Raw genomic sequence first — 15,426 nt, 5'->3', positions numbered from 1 at the left:
CTCCAGGCATTTACACCTTATGGTGACCGGTTCTGATGGTGGACGACTTTTTAACTAAGTGCTTGAACAGGTACTTGACTTTGGTTCCCTGCACCGGGTGCCTGTGGTGATTTGCGGGTTGCGCTTCCGTGAGTAAATCATGCTTGGGAGTGCGTGCTGAAGTACAGTGTCCATTTTAAGGCAAATTGTCTGCTGTGCCAAGGGGCCTAGTTAAGCGTCTGAATCTGTGTATTCACTGCCTCCCTGAATTTAAAGTGCACTCTGTCCTTGCACGCTGATGGGGCGGCATTTACAGTGCTGCCCCCTACACTCTACCTAAACCGCGCGCTTATGGCACCCGATTTCAGCTTCTAACTGCGGTTGAGGGGGTTAGTTCCGTGCAGGGCATCTCACATGCAGAGATCCCGAGCAGCCTCCCCCTCCGCCACGTTCCTTGTTTTGGCTCGTGATATGAAGTGGCGCACGTGGACCGCTGTTTCTGCAGCCTATCAAGAAAGGCAAGAGCACCGCACTTGCGGAGTCAGTTATGGCAGGCCCTTTCTGTTGGGGCGCTGAGTTCTCAGAGTGCTCAGGCTGATGGGTGTGGTGTGAGAGGATAGCGGCCAAGCCTCAGGAGCACCTCCTACCCCCAAGCCGGGTGCTACTTGACGCACACAGCGAGCGCTCGCTCCTCAATGGACAATGCTCAGTTTCTGCCCTGGTTCTTTTCATGGGCACTGACCTCTCTCGGGACATCACCCGCGTGGTGGTTCCGGGCAATGCCTGCCCTCTCGCCTTCTGTGCTGGTCACACGTTGACAGAACAATCTGCTCATGGTTCATCTGGCTGGTGCTTGGATTCCGCCCCTGATCTTTGCACTGTAGCCTCTCCCTGGCGATCCGCCACGTTGAGCGCTGGATGGGGCGGTGTGCTCTCTTGGTGACCTGTGAACGCTGTGCCACGGCCTCACGGGTGAACACCAGTCCGTGCTGCGCTCGGAGGGACGCCCTGCTGACCTTATACCATGATCTGGACAATCTGGCCACTAACCATTGCCATAGGCTATACCTCGGTCAGCAAAGGTATCACTATTTTTTTGTACCTACATTATAACACTTGTCAAAAAATAAAACACAGGCACATTTGCAAAACCATGCTTTAAGGTCCTTGCCAATGCTTCTTACAAGAGTTTGCTTGAAATCAGCCCATGTTTTATTTGTTGAAAAGTGTCAAAATGTATGTACATACAATATTCATATAATTTAGCCCCCACTTCACAAAATCCATTCAGACTTTACACAAACATTTAAGGTTAGCTCTATAATCTTTCTGAATACTTTTGTCCACATTTGTCAAATGGTAACAAAGTTATAAGCCATCTAAAAATGTTGAGACCCCCCTCTAATTTAGCCCCCTCCTGACAAAATCCCACCAAACTTTACAAAAAACATTTATATCTAAAATCCTTTTGCAAACATTTGTATAGATAGGTCAAATGGCACCACATTTATAAGCCTTTACAATATTTTGGGACCCACTCTAAATGTGTTCCCTCTTGACAAAACAGCTCCACACTTTCCAAAACCATTCAGTATACAGTCTAGAAAATTTCATGCAGTTTCATGAGTTGCGCCAAAGTTCTAAGCCATACAAGAACTGCTTTTCACCAACCCCGTTATGCAGAAATAGGCACAGATGTCCCCGAACATCTGAAGTGTTTTCGAACACCACAGGACTGCTCCCCGAACATGCAGAGCGTTTGGGAAGCAAATACCAATCTTTTGGCCCCTCCCCTCCCCAGAGATTGTTTGATAAATTAGACAAGTGCAATGTTTTTTTGTTGTTTTTACCGCGATGTCCGCGGACACCGGCGGATGTCTATATCCAACATGCCGGGCGTTACCAAAAATCTGACGCACTTCATGCTTTTCACCATCCAATCAGGGGGCACATCCGATGTCCATGGACATCACATCACCCTCTAGGCCAATCAGATGCTTGTCCACGGAACAAATCGGGAAATGGGTCTGCGGGGCGTAGCCAGATATCAAACATTTTTTACCTACATTTTGCCTGTTTTCAGAGAAAACTACTGGACGGATTTACACCAAATTTACAAAAGCACGTGTCAAAAATATTCATAGAGATATATATATATATATATATATTACTTTTTTTGGGTTTTTTTTTTTGCAAAGCTTGGTGAGGATTAGTCCAGGGGGAGCTAGTTATAAACCTAGGAGAGCACTTTTTGGGTGGCTTAACAACTTAACCAGAACTACATGGCCGCTGTAGGGTAATGTTTTAGAGTGCATAATATCGGCCCAATAAATGGATAACTATTGGTAGATGGATTGAAGCCATTGATGGACCACTTCAGTTTGGATTTTTCTTCCCTAATGGTCAAGCCATATGGTAATGCAGCCATATCCAACTGCTACTTAGCGTGTAACTGCTTATTGGACTTCAAGCTTTCTCGATTGAGATTTTATTGGAGTAGAATGGAAATAAAAGCGTTGGGCTTCTACAGAGATGGCCGATGAAACTGGCCAGTCTGAGGGGTTGGGGCCGGTCCCTGCAGACTGCTCCTTTTTTGGAAAGTTTTAACCCATTCTAAGGGCTCCTTATTCACATCTTCCAAATGTGGCTAGAAAATCATCACTTCAAAATTTGATTTGCTTATCACAGTCGGATCTATAAAACAGATCCTTTTGTGGAGTTGCTTGAGAACAATTTAAAAGACTGTCCGGAAAGCCAGCCCTCTACTCTTAATAAAATGCTTTTTATTGGTGATATCACACTGATGTTCAAATGTGGGCCAGAGAAGATGCGTCCAGGTATTTTAAGTCAATTGGGAAACTAGAAGGGTGCTGTCTATGGAATCACAAGCTGAGCAATGTGTCCAAGTGATCTGTACATGAACAGTGTGGTGAGAGGAAGCTTTGGTGTGCCCTCTGATGCAGTTGAAGGTGGATAACTGAAAAGCCTGAGGGTAACTCAATCTACAAGTTGTATACAGCACCAAATTATCACTCAGAATTTTGTCAACTATTTTCTGCCTAGTCGGTAGGCTGCCGCAGCACACGGCCTGTCCTCTCAAGTTTAAGCTATTGTAACATTCAGGCTGCGACTGGTGGACTGGTCCGTTAGGACTCTTAGAGTACCAGGCCCTCCTTGACCAGCCTATACCAGCCCCCATCCCCGACTAGCCTGGTTGGTTGGGCATCCCTCCTGAGTCTGGTCCACTAAACATCCACCCCCCCCTCCCCGTCCTTACTCTTAGACGGTAGTCCGTTCTGGCATCCCCAGGCACTTTCCTACCTGGGCTCCTCCCAGCACTTGCCCCTCCCCTGACCGTCACTTGCCACCCCCTCCCTCCTTCACCCCCCCCCCTGCATTCCTTGTTACTGCACTTGCACAATCTGAATGTCACGAGGCCTAGTAGGACCGTTATTGTTGTTTATCTCCCTTGTTCCCTCCCTGCTTTATTTTGTCTTGTGGTGCCTGGAAACACCTTTTTGCTGTGTAGTGTGCCTTTTATAAATTTTCAATAAATAAAACCAAAGAATTCCCTCTTGCTCTGTACCTTGTTGCACCATGTAACTGTCATGATGCCTACCCCAGGGCATCCGGACCAAGCCCATCAGCCCCGGGAGCAGGCATCCAGATATTTATTAAAACCCCAGCAGCCCCGGCTAGGGGCTGTCTGGGTTCAGTCGTGGCGCCTTAGGCGCCAGGCTCATAGACATTACTTACCTCATGCAGACCATGCTGCAAATGAATCCAAGCCAACGTGAGGCTTGGATGGGACTATTTTGTTACAGGGACTATTTTTTTACTCGGGTGTGGTTCTGGCAAACTTCTTACCTGGAACTACTTTGGAGGCTATTTAAACCACGCCCGATCAGCAACACACGCTTCGCGTTATTCTGCATCCAGCAGCGTAACGCTCACCGTGCCTGCAGTCAGCATCCAGTCTTCAGCCACGCCCGTCTCGAATCCAGCGCTCCTAGCAAAAGAGGAAAGAAGAAGGAAAGGTTAGAACACCAACATTATTTCAATCCTTAACCTGATTCCGGATACATCACGTCTTAGAACTTGAAAAGGACATTATTTCTGCACTTGTCGCATCGCCAGCTGCAGCGCCGCGCCGCGCCATACTCGCCAGTCCTAACAGCATTTTTTGATCTGGCGCTGCCTCCATCATTTTCTTTGCCGAACTCCAGCACCTGGGGGAAAACAAAAGAAACAACAAGGTGAGCCAAGAGAACCGACAAATACAATCTCTTACCACCATAGGCTTACCTGATTTACCACCGGAGGCATTACCCTTTAATACGCCTCATTTTCATTTGCCGCACCTACAAAGGGAGAAAACAACAAGTTAAACTCATGCAACGTTTACCGGACAGTGTTGGGTAATACAGACTCTTACCTGAACGCCATCAGCTGCCTCCAGGCAATATTCTTTTGAACCAGTTGCAATTCAACAAGGGAATCGAATAAGAGTGGTCATCGGACATATTGAACTCTTTAAACTTAATAAACCCCGGAGTCAATATTCCTCGAACTCCTCCAGCACCTTCAAACCAGTGAAGTAACTGGTATCTACACGCCCCTGCATGCAATGCTGGATGGAGAGCTCCTCATTTAAAAACACAAGGTGAGGTTACTAAAAGGGGAAATGGGAGGTGACAAGAGGGGAGAGCGAGAACAGTGGGAGGGGCCCATCACTAAAATCTCGGGTGGCTAAATTCCCTTTCTCCACCTGCAGGAGAATACTTCTACGGATCAAGCAGACGAGATTAGGCGGGCCAGTCCAGACAGTCATCTCGGCACTACCCATCACGTTGGTGGAGACTGCAGCTGTCCGGGTCCGACCGATGCCCCTGTGGGAACCAGGTGAGCGTAACAGTAACCCTAACGACAGACTCTCTGCTCTAGTTGTCAGTGCCGATTTGTTAAAATCACCAATGCCCATTTGTTTGCGGGCCTACATATTATAGTAATAGTAACATCTAGAATTATACATAGTGTGAGGAACCAGGAATTGGACTCTTGACACGGGACCCATGATGATTGCTCTAAACCTTTATTGAAATGATAAAGGGGAGGGTAAATGCCTCGCTGTCCGTAGTCTAGGAGACATTTCCCTACCTGAACCCAAAAGTAAGGGTCTGTCCTATGTCAAGATGTCCAAAGCAAAAATGTCATGTGTCCGAAATCCTATCCTAACCCTCTTTATAAAAGTAACTCAAAGGTGAAAAGGTGCACACATTTTCAAGTTCAACAAAAAGTTATAACTTCAACAAAAGTTCAAAATGGATAATGTTCACAATTCCATGGAATTACAACCTTCCCCAGGTTTCCCACCACAAAACAAAAGTTTGAAAGAATAATTAAGTTCTTTGTAGCCCCAAGAGGATAACCCTTTCCTTTTGGTGTTGCAATTCACTCCAAGGAAAATGACTGCCTTCCCCAGGTCTTTTCCACATTCATTGCAATTAAAAATCCTAAGGGCATGAATCTTCCTTCGGATTCTCTGACTCACAAAACACTCTCCTGCCAGACCCTCTCAGTATTCATTTACTTTCAAGATTTAGGGACATACATTTTCCCTCAAGTTCCTCTTATCACTGGTGTATTTGCTCTTCCCCAAATACTGAGACTTTGTGTAAATCAGTTTGATTCATGGCGTAGAGAATTTGCCTCGTGTTTCATTTAGGGACAGATTTGCTTTCTCCAGCTCCCTCCAGGGTCCCAACCTAAAACCAGTGATCCTACAGTGTAAGAACGGTTCCCGTCCCTTCTCTGACTGCGCTCATAATTTTAGCTCTCCACTTCGGGTGGCGTCATTCTGCAACTGGTGGCGGTCTCTCATTGCTCCGGCTTCCCTTGCTGGCACAAAGCTCTTTTGCCTCGCGTCCCGCTTAGGCGTCTTTGCCTGAGAAAATGCGTCTTCGGTCCAACATCTCTTTTACTGTCTCTCCATGCTGCGCCTCTGTGCTGCATGTTCACCTGACAGCTTGGCTTCCCCTGCTACATCTTTGAGCTCCTCCGTTACTGAAGGGAGCTAGTTGGAGCCAATCGGATCACTCCAACAGCTAAATCGCTCACTTCGGTCTAGCTGAGTAATCCTCATTCTGGTTGCGCTCTTCCTCATGTCAGTCTTTCTTACTGATGTAACTTTGTGATGTTTAAATGTTCTATGGCTAAGTGTAGGAGAATATTGAGGGTTAGTGCGATAATCTGCCATAAGGGATAGGGGTACTGAAGGGGTGTCCCTAAAATGGAATGGGGGATACCATGTCTCATCCAATAATGTCGTTTCGCCCCCACTGAGGTTCTCCTCCCTCAAATAGTCGCCCTCCAGGGTCGGGATCGGGTAACGGCTGCCGTCTCTGGCCACACAAGGAGAGATTACCTTTGGGAAAGGAGTGATAACATCGTTGGATTCATCACAATGGATAGTAATAAACTACGTGGATATATTGCACAAAGGGGATCCGGGTGAGCTCTGAAAGACTATGCAGAAGCTCGAGTTGCCCATCATCGCTTTGAATGCACACTGCAGTTGAAAGCCTGCCCACGTTTTAATTTTGTTTTCTGTACTCAAAACGCCCCGCCAACTTTTCCCATGCCCCTTTTGAAACCACTGTGCTGTCCCTTATGGGCAGCATTGCTGGGAGTGTAGAGGGGAAGCATGAGTGACTATATACAAGTTAAATTCCAAGGAACTTATTGCGAATTTTGTTGTGGGAGAAAAAATGTCAGCACAATAGCATCAAATTCCGAATTTGTGGTGTTATGTGGAGGCAATGCTTCCAGCACCTACAGGAGGTGTTTCCTCCACTTGAAATCCAAAAAAGGGATTTATCGTGGGCAGAATTATTACCAGTTTTACATTATCCAAATCCTCTCAAGTTCTATGAACTCTAGGATTGGGGCTCAAAACTGCCATTCCAACACACGTAATATGGCAGATTTATTGTGATTGCAAGTGGTAAAAATGGTAAACGACTGTAACATTCTGGGAGTTGATCATGTCTTTATAATCTTTTTCTCTGACATAATGGGGAAAATGCAGCATTTAGATATGGAAATAATGACTAATTGCTTATTAAACTTAAACCTTATCTTGCCATGAGCAAGTGCAGATCAGTGGGTTACAGTGACTGCTGCCTCAGTCTGAATGCATTCTACACGTCCTAAATTCAAGTCCTAGCTCGACTGACCAGACAGATCATTTTTTGCAAAGCCAGTGAAATGAGGATCATTACATTTAGTAATAGCAACTCTTGTTTACCGAACTGTGAAAACCACAAGCGTGTGGCAGCAAGTATTCGATGAAAAAATAATTTGGTTATTAAACGATACTTTGTGGCATGTCTTCACAACAGAAATTCCATTAGCGCAAATAGCATAAAAGCATACACTCGACCTACATAACGCAAGCTGGTTTGCCTGTGCCAGCCATTTGGAAATGGCTTTTGAATTCTATTTTTCTGATGCTTATGAATTTGCTTAGAATCACATGCTGAGCATAAAGTCCGGCATCTAGTGGTACCGCAGAGTATTGCATCTTGTCTTTTGAGGATCGAAAAGGGACGTTGACATCGGCGTGTCTGTAACACTATCCCTAACGTGTTGTGTAGTATACCCGGAAACCCACACGCGTCGAGGTCCCTCAGATTGTTTTTTTCACCCAACAAGCTGGTCGCCTTATGCAGAGCTCTCACCTAAATTGCTAATTTAATATCCCGACCTTTAGTCATTCGTAGTATATTCATCCCCTCTTTATTACTGAACCACTGGCGAAGACAGAACAGACTTCAACGGCTGGCATTCCGGTCGACGATGTAGACCGCGTGGTCGGGCCTTCTGGCCAGCCTAGACAGTAGGGAGAGTGGGGTCTGGGTATTTCCTTTCTTTTTAAGAATATCTTTTTCTCCCCTCTCTTTGCCCCTTCGGTATTTTCATCGATTTAGTTTACTTGCTCTATGGACAGGACTCCCTTTAAATTTTGCCCTTCCTGTAAAGGAACATTTCCCAGGAAAGGCAAGCACCCTCGGTCCAATAAGTGTCTCCCCCTCAATCACGTTGAGGCATCCTGTCGGCACTGTTAGCTCCTGCGTCCTAAGACCATAAAAGAGCGTCGTGTAAAACGGTGGGCGGCCTAGGCAGTGTCGCAGGCCGAGGGTAGGGCCATATCGACGACCATGGCTCGGACACAGACACCATTGACCTTACAACGGAGCAGAGACTGTCCAAGACGTCCATCCCCGGCTCTGAAAGGCAAACTGCAAGCCCGGCTATGGGGAAGATGGACCCCCTGCGACAAGGACGCACCCACTTCACATGGGACTAAATACGCAACCCCCGGTACCGCTGTGACCTCTCAGTCGAACCGTTCCAAGGCGCCAACGGGTTCCTCGACGAAACCCACTGATTCGCAGGATTGGCAGCCCGTCCCGCAACCACGCCAGCGCCATGCGTCCAGGCACTCTGTGTAAGGGACCCAGCACCAAATCCCTCAAGGCGATCAACGCACCTTCCAAGAGCGCACCGATGCTTAAATCTCTGGTTGCACCAAAAGTTTCTACGCAACCGCCCTCCCAGCCTAAACACCTTCCCGTAACCCTGAGAATCGGCAAAACCTTGCGAAGATTGTTTCGGTGGCTAGTAAACGCAAAGATACGTCGAAAGACATATCAGGACGTCTGGAAGGGTGGGATAGGCCCAAGAATACATGGAAGGAGACGCCAGAATGCCCAAAAGAGCAACAGTCCCCAGTCTTTGTTTAAGACTCCCAGTGAAAAAGTCGATGTTCTAGGCTGCAGGATCCCCTAGAGGAACCCCCCCCCCCCCCCCCCCCCACCACCCTCCCTTAGACACCTGGGTCATCTATATGGAGTAGGGAGAAATTTGAGGGTTTTATGAACAGGCTAGAAACATTTGTAGATTTTTTTCGGAGCGGTTCACTCCAAAGAGCCCTTGTGAGGAGATCCCTTATGATGTACCCACAGTATCTAAATAGCAGAGGACTTCACACCCTCTCCATGAGGTTGTCTTCGGCCGATCAGATCCTGAAGAGGCTCCTCTTGACTTTAATGCACAGGGGGTTGACCCTTATGCACAGGGGGATGATCCATTCGATGATCTTCATGATCACACTCCGGATTAGGGGGGATGACCAACCAGTTGATGAGAACCCACCTTGGCTATCCCCTACCCTGGACCCAGATGCCATTTGCCTTAACCCTCCCTCATCTCCTCCTCTGCGTCGGGCCTCTCCTGTGGACGACCAAAAGGCCGTTCTTAGGAAGGCGGCTGAGCACCTCCAGATAGCCACACAGGAGGCAGTGGTAGACTCAGATTTAGTGGAGGACATTTGAAAAGAAAAGCCTTCCGGCTAGCCAAGCTATTCCCCTTCTCAATTCCATCAAGAGGCGCATCGCACCCTCTTTATTGACACCCTCTCAAACCAAAGCTGTTAATCCTAGAGTGGAGTAACTTTTTCGGCTCTCCCCAACTGATTCCCGTATATATTAGGGGGCCATGCTGCACCACGTTCTGTTGCGGTCACAACAACAAGGAAGAGGGTTGGTTCCCCTCATCTACAGGCTAATCGCCACAAAAGTTGTATGCTTTGGGCAAAAGAATCACCACTGCTGCGGCTTACTCCACGCGCATAACCAATAATACCACGCTATTGGCTAGTTATTCGGATGTCCAGTGGAAACTACTGCAGTAGGTCGCAGAACCAGTGCGCTCCTGCCTACTTGCAATTGTGTCGGAGGGGAAGCAAGTCAATCACAACATCCTCAAGAATATCTTGGATGCTGCTGAAACAGCTGGTAGTACCCTGTCACAAGGTACCCTTTTAAAGCGCCATTCCTGTTGAGGAACTCTGGGATGAAACCTGAGACTGAAGCGCCATTGATCAACAAACCTGTGGAAGATTCCAATCTGTTTGGAAAGGCGGTTGACGAGGCGCTAGAGACCGCCAAGAAGGAACACGACTCTCAGATTACTCAAAGACCTTTTCAACAAAGAGTTCTCACTGCTCCTTTCGCGGGCAATCCTATCAAGGTTTCTCAGTACGGCTCCGGCAACAATTGGTCTTCGGGACAATGTTCTAACACCCCCAGTACTTTCCGTCCAGAGGACAACGTCAGGGAAGGGGTTGTAATGCCACCCCTATAGTCTCCCTGGCCAAAAATGACTCTGGAATCCGGGTCACATCAGACCAGTTGGTGCTCAAAACCGTCACCCACGGGTAATGTATCGAGTTCAGCTGGCCACCTCGGTACAGACCTCCAAGATCCAGGCGTCCGACACCGGAACACCTCAAGATCCTGCTACAAGGGGCCAAGATCCTGCAGGAAAAGGACGCTATCGAAGTCATCCCCGTTCTACAGGTAAACAAAGGTATTTATTCAGTTTACTTCCTTGTACCCTAAAAGGATCTAACCATGCACCCTGTTTTAGACTAGTGCCCAGTGAACAAGTTTGTCAAACCCCAAAAGTTTTGTATGGTGACGCTGCAGGAAGTAAGTCCTCTTCTCATGAAGGGGATTACTTGGCAACATTGGACATGAAAGATGCATACTTTCATATTTCAATGTTGCCGGCACACAAAGTACCTACGGTTCATGATAGATGGCAAGCACTATCAGTTCAAAGTACTTCCCTTCGGCATTGTGTCAGCCAAAAGGGTATTTACAAAGGTACTGGCAGTGGCAGCAGCTCACCTGTGAAGGCAATCCATCCCAATTTATCCTTACCTCCATGACTGGCTCATAACAGGGGACTTCTACGAAACATGCCTAGCAAATACTCCAAGGGCGGTCGACCTGTTATTCAGTCTGAGCTTCTCCGTAAACGAGAAATCCAGCCTTGACCCCAGCCAAATCAAGCAGTTTCTAGGAGCTCTTATTCGGACAGAAGACTCTCGTCTTCCCTTCCGAGAGGGTTCAAAACATGCTGTTTCAAATCCCTCAGTATGTAGCTGGTCGCGAGGTGACGGTATGCAAAGCCATGCGACTGTTAGTATGATGGCGTCCTGCATTTACTTGGTTCCTCACGTGCGTTTGCGCATGCGCCCCATGCAAGAGTGGCTAAACAGCCAATGGTCAGTCCCGCGGTCTATGGGAAGATCTAGTGGTTGTCGCGGTAGCCCTTGTTCTCTCTCTGCGGTGGTGGTCGATGGAAAACCTCTTGAAGGGGAAAGCCTTCACCATCACAGTAGAAGCCACTCTCACGACAGACGCATCTCACTGGGTGGGAGGCTCACCTTCTTCAACAGGGTTTGACCCCCAGCGATAGCTTCCAACCACATAAACCTGTTGGAGCTACTAGCGGTGTTCAAAGCACTGTAGGCCTTTCAGACGCAGCTACAAGAAAAGGCGGCACTTGTCTTCATGGACAGCACCACAGCCATGTACTACCTGATCAAGCGAGGGGGCACTCATTCTCCAGGGCTGTCCAAACTATCTCAGAACATTTGGAAGTGGGCTCTCAAACACAAGATGTTTCTATTGTTTCTATTGTCTCAACACGTTCCAGGGGAATTCAACCTTCTGGCAGACGTGCTCAGTCGAGACTTCCCACTGCCCTTACAGTACGAATGGCGACTACACGAAGACATCTTTGTTTTCGCAGAATAGGGATTCCCAGAGATCGACTGGTTCGCTACTCTGGAAAACTCACAATGCCCAGATTACGCCTCCAGGTACCCTCGGAACCGATCCAAGGGGAACGGTCTCTGGATAACATGGTCAGGGAGATTTGTTCACGTTTTTCCCCCAACTCAACAAGATTGTGCACAAGATGCACCAGGAACCAGTTACCATGATTTTGGGGGCCCCATTATGGGCACGCATGCCCTTGTTCTTGCATCTGATGGAAATGTCTCTTTCCTCCGTGGAACTGCCTTGCCCTTACAACATGTTGTCTCAGGACAGGGGTGGGAACTCTCCATGCCCACAAACTCTCAACCTAGAGGCCTGGCTCCTGAAATAGAGTTTGGACATCTCCAGCTTCCTCAGAGATGCATGGATATACTTAAAGAAGCATAGAAACCTAACACCAGACTTTATTACTCCAATAAATGGAAACTCTTTGTCATATGGTATAACCCCAAGGGCATCAATCCCATTGAATGTTCTCCTGCACATATTGTTATACCTGACTCACCTGCTGGACTCGGGTCTAGTATTCAATTACCGGAAAGTCCACTTAGCTGCACTTTCAGCCTACACTACGTCCCAGCAGAAAGTGTCATGGTTGAAGATCCCAGTAATTAAAGCTTTTATGGAGGAGGTTAAGATAATGTATCCTCCCATTTCCAAACCGGCTCCTGGATAGGACCTAAATGTGATATTAACCAGATTTATGGGGTCTCCCTTTGAACCTATGCACAAAGCAAGCCTTAAAGCACTCACTTACAAGGCAGCCTTCTTAGTGGCAGTCACTTCTATACAAAGAGTTGGTGAACCACAGGCCCTCTCTATTCTAGACCCTTTTGTCACAATTCACAGAGATAAGGTAGTTCTGCACACTCACCCTAGGTTTGTGCCTAAATTCATTTCAAAGGTCCATGTGAACCAGTCTATAGAACTGCCTACATTCTTCCAGAACCCTACCAACATGGCAGATGGAAGCCTACACACACTGGATGTGCGCAGGGCAGCCATGTACTATCTGGAAAGAACTAAACCACTAAGAAAAACAAACCAGTTTTCTTTTCAGTGGCAGCTGGTAGAGAAGGGGACCTGGTCTCAACCAGCCAGCTCTAAATGGATTGTCAACTGCATCACACTCTGCTACACTCTTGCCAAGAAAGAACTGCCCTTCAAGCTAGAGCACACTCTCCTCGGGACACGGTGGCTTTCATAGCGTTCGTTGCGAATGTTCCCCTAGGGTCCATTTGCAAAGCGGCAACCTGGAGTTCTGTACATAACTTTACAAAACACTATTGGCTACATACTCATTCTAGATCTGATTTCCCAGGTGGGACAAGCAGTACTAAGACATTTTTTCACTACTGTTCTTTCTCCCATCCCCCCCCTCCAACTCCTGGTACTGCTCCCTAGTCTATGTACAGCATGCGATTCCAAGCAGATTCACATGCATCATTACTCACTGGAATGGCATTTCTGATGATTTTATCTGCTTAGATTCACATGCGCCCACCCTCTCTCCCCGCTCGGATGGAAGGAACAGACGTCTTACTACTTCTCTCATTCTGTACTCGCTCACGATAGCAATAAGGCTCCCTCACGGCAGAAAAAATACAATCGGGGGGGGACCTCGACATGTGAGGATTTCTGGGTACATTACACGTCACGTTAGAGATAGTGTTAGACACGCCTATGCTGACGTCCCCTTTCGATCCTCGAAAGACAAGATGCAATACTCTACGGTTACCACTAGATGTCGGACTATATGCACAGCATGTGAATCTAAGCAGGTACATTAATCAGAAATGCTATTACGATGAGTAATGCATGTCATATAGTAGTGGTTACTGCAGTTTTTGCATTTCAATAGTACTACAAACAGGTATAACTCTTATCCTATCCAATTTAGGTGTTCACAATGTATCAACCGAGAAAGCATAAAAAGTCAGATTTGGCCCTGCAAGAATTCACAACTGTTACCGGAGATCTCGGCGGCATGTGCTTGCCTGACCCGGACAACATTGAATGTCCTGATAGCAAAGGATTTTATTTTTCTCCCCAATTTAAAATTGCCTTATGTCATTTGCATGAACCCACAACATTCCCTTTTACGATTGGTCAACACATGTTTACTCTTTAAAAAGAATATTTTCATCTGGCTGAGTTGGTCTCTGCTCCACAATCCCCTTGCCTGCTTTATCTAAGAGCATGTTGCTATTCTTCTTTAGTACTCCTTTTCATCTCTGCAAGGACTGGATGCTCTTGTTGCTTTTTGAAATATGCCTTTTATGTTTCATTGCCTGTGCTGAAAAAGCCATGGTGGTTCTGCCAGAAAGCTTTATTGGTTGTGGAGGGACGTTTATGTGGACTGTGGATTCCTTAAGGAGGATGTTTAACTGCATTTTATCTTAAATGTAAGCCTGAGTTTTTTTTGGCTTCAGGTGGTTCTTTTGAAAGGCAATCTTTTGTACTTGTTGCATATATGTGGGTCTGGTGATGTCTCCACTACACATAAAAGCATGAAAAGTATTTGATTTCCTTGAGTTATTTATGTCCCAAAGCATGTGGTTCATTATCCTTTGTTGGAAACCATGTACTCCTAGTTAGCTAAAGCTTATCCCTACATTGAGTCTAATGACCATTAAATATTGCAGCTAAGAAGCTTGAACAAAACAAGCCAACTGCCCGAAAAAAGCCAAAAGAATGACTTGATGCTGAGGAGAGGAATCCATTTCTTACAATGGTTTTGTCACTCTTACATCAGAAACGTCAACGCATAGCCATTTCATACGTTTAAAATGGGATAGAATGTTGATGGAATATTGATGGAATGTTTGCTGGAGGGGAACGAGGGGGGTAAAGGGGGAAGGCAGATGCAAGGCATAAATAAAGCAGTGCTGCATAGCAATTTGCTATGTAATTGTGTAGATTTGCTATTAAAATGTATAGTTGTGAAACACAGCAATTTTTGAATTGCCTTGTTCACAAAATATAAAGCACGGGTCACTGTGCATTCTTTTGTTGCCATCGGGGCCCTCCCTACCCTCGTTGCAAAGGGAGAAGGAGAGACCGATCCCAGAAGTAAATTGTGATGATAATGCGAACTGTATTTTGTCTGGCAAAGACCAGTCGGTACGCGTTAATTTTACTTTTTCAAAAGGGTCCTCCTGCAAATCCAGTCCTAACAATGTGACTTGTTAGATAATGCATAATTACAGTATTTCTACTGTAAAACATTGCATTGTCGTCTCCATTATTTAATTTAGTGCATGTAAATCTCAGTGTCAACTATATTTAATTTTGTTGGGCGAGATGCATATTGACGAGTGAACACTTTTGAAAATGTACATGATCACACCCCCAAATGCTTTCATCTTGTCCTTGGAGATGTTGCGACAGTGGTGCCTCACCTTGAACCTGGCTCTACCAGAGCCCCCATATTTACTCACCCATACACCTCTTGGCCCACCTCCAGTTCCTTGAATTGGTTATTTCCAATCACAGACACGTGGTATTTATTTTTAAGAGAAGCATGTCTTGCGCAAAGCCTGGTTCCTTTAAAAACAAACAGAAGTATTATTACCCCAGATGTTGGCTTGGAGTGCTATTGGCATTGCATGCTGTTTTAGTGGATGTGCAAAGTTGCAGTGCTGCACTTGGGCCTAGCTGGCTTGGGCTTAAGGGCCATTACCAGCCCATGCTGTATTGTGGCTCCCTTTATGGATTGGGTACAAATAACCTCTGGTGACATTTAAAAGTATTA

The 15,426-nt window shown here is 46.5% G+C and overlaps 1 protein-coding gene across 7 annotated transcripts in view; it reads left to right on the top strand.

Moving 5' to 3' along the window:
* The window catches only part of KDM5A (lysine demethylase 5A), a 1,841,472-nt gene that overhangs the window by 64,721 nt on the left and 1,761,325 nt on the right, over positions 1-15,426 (top strand). The gene's annotated exons all lie outside the window — the stretch shown is intronic.

Source organism: Ambystoma mexicanum, chromosome 12, assembly GCF_040938575.1.
Source record: "Ambystoma mexicanum isolate Mex_15411 chromosome 12, UKY_AmexF1_1, whole genome shotgun sequence".
Classification (NCBI taxonomy): Eukaryota; Metazoa; Chordata; class Amphibia; order Caudata; family Ambystomatidae; genus Ambystoma; species Ambystoma mexicanum.
This window is presented reverse-complemented; position numbering and strand designations above follow the sequence as displayed.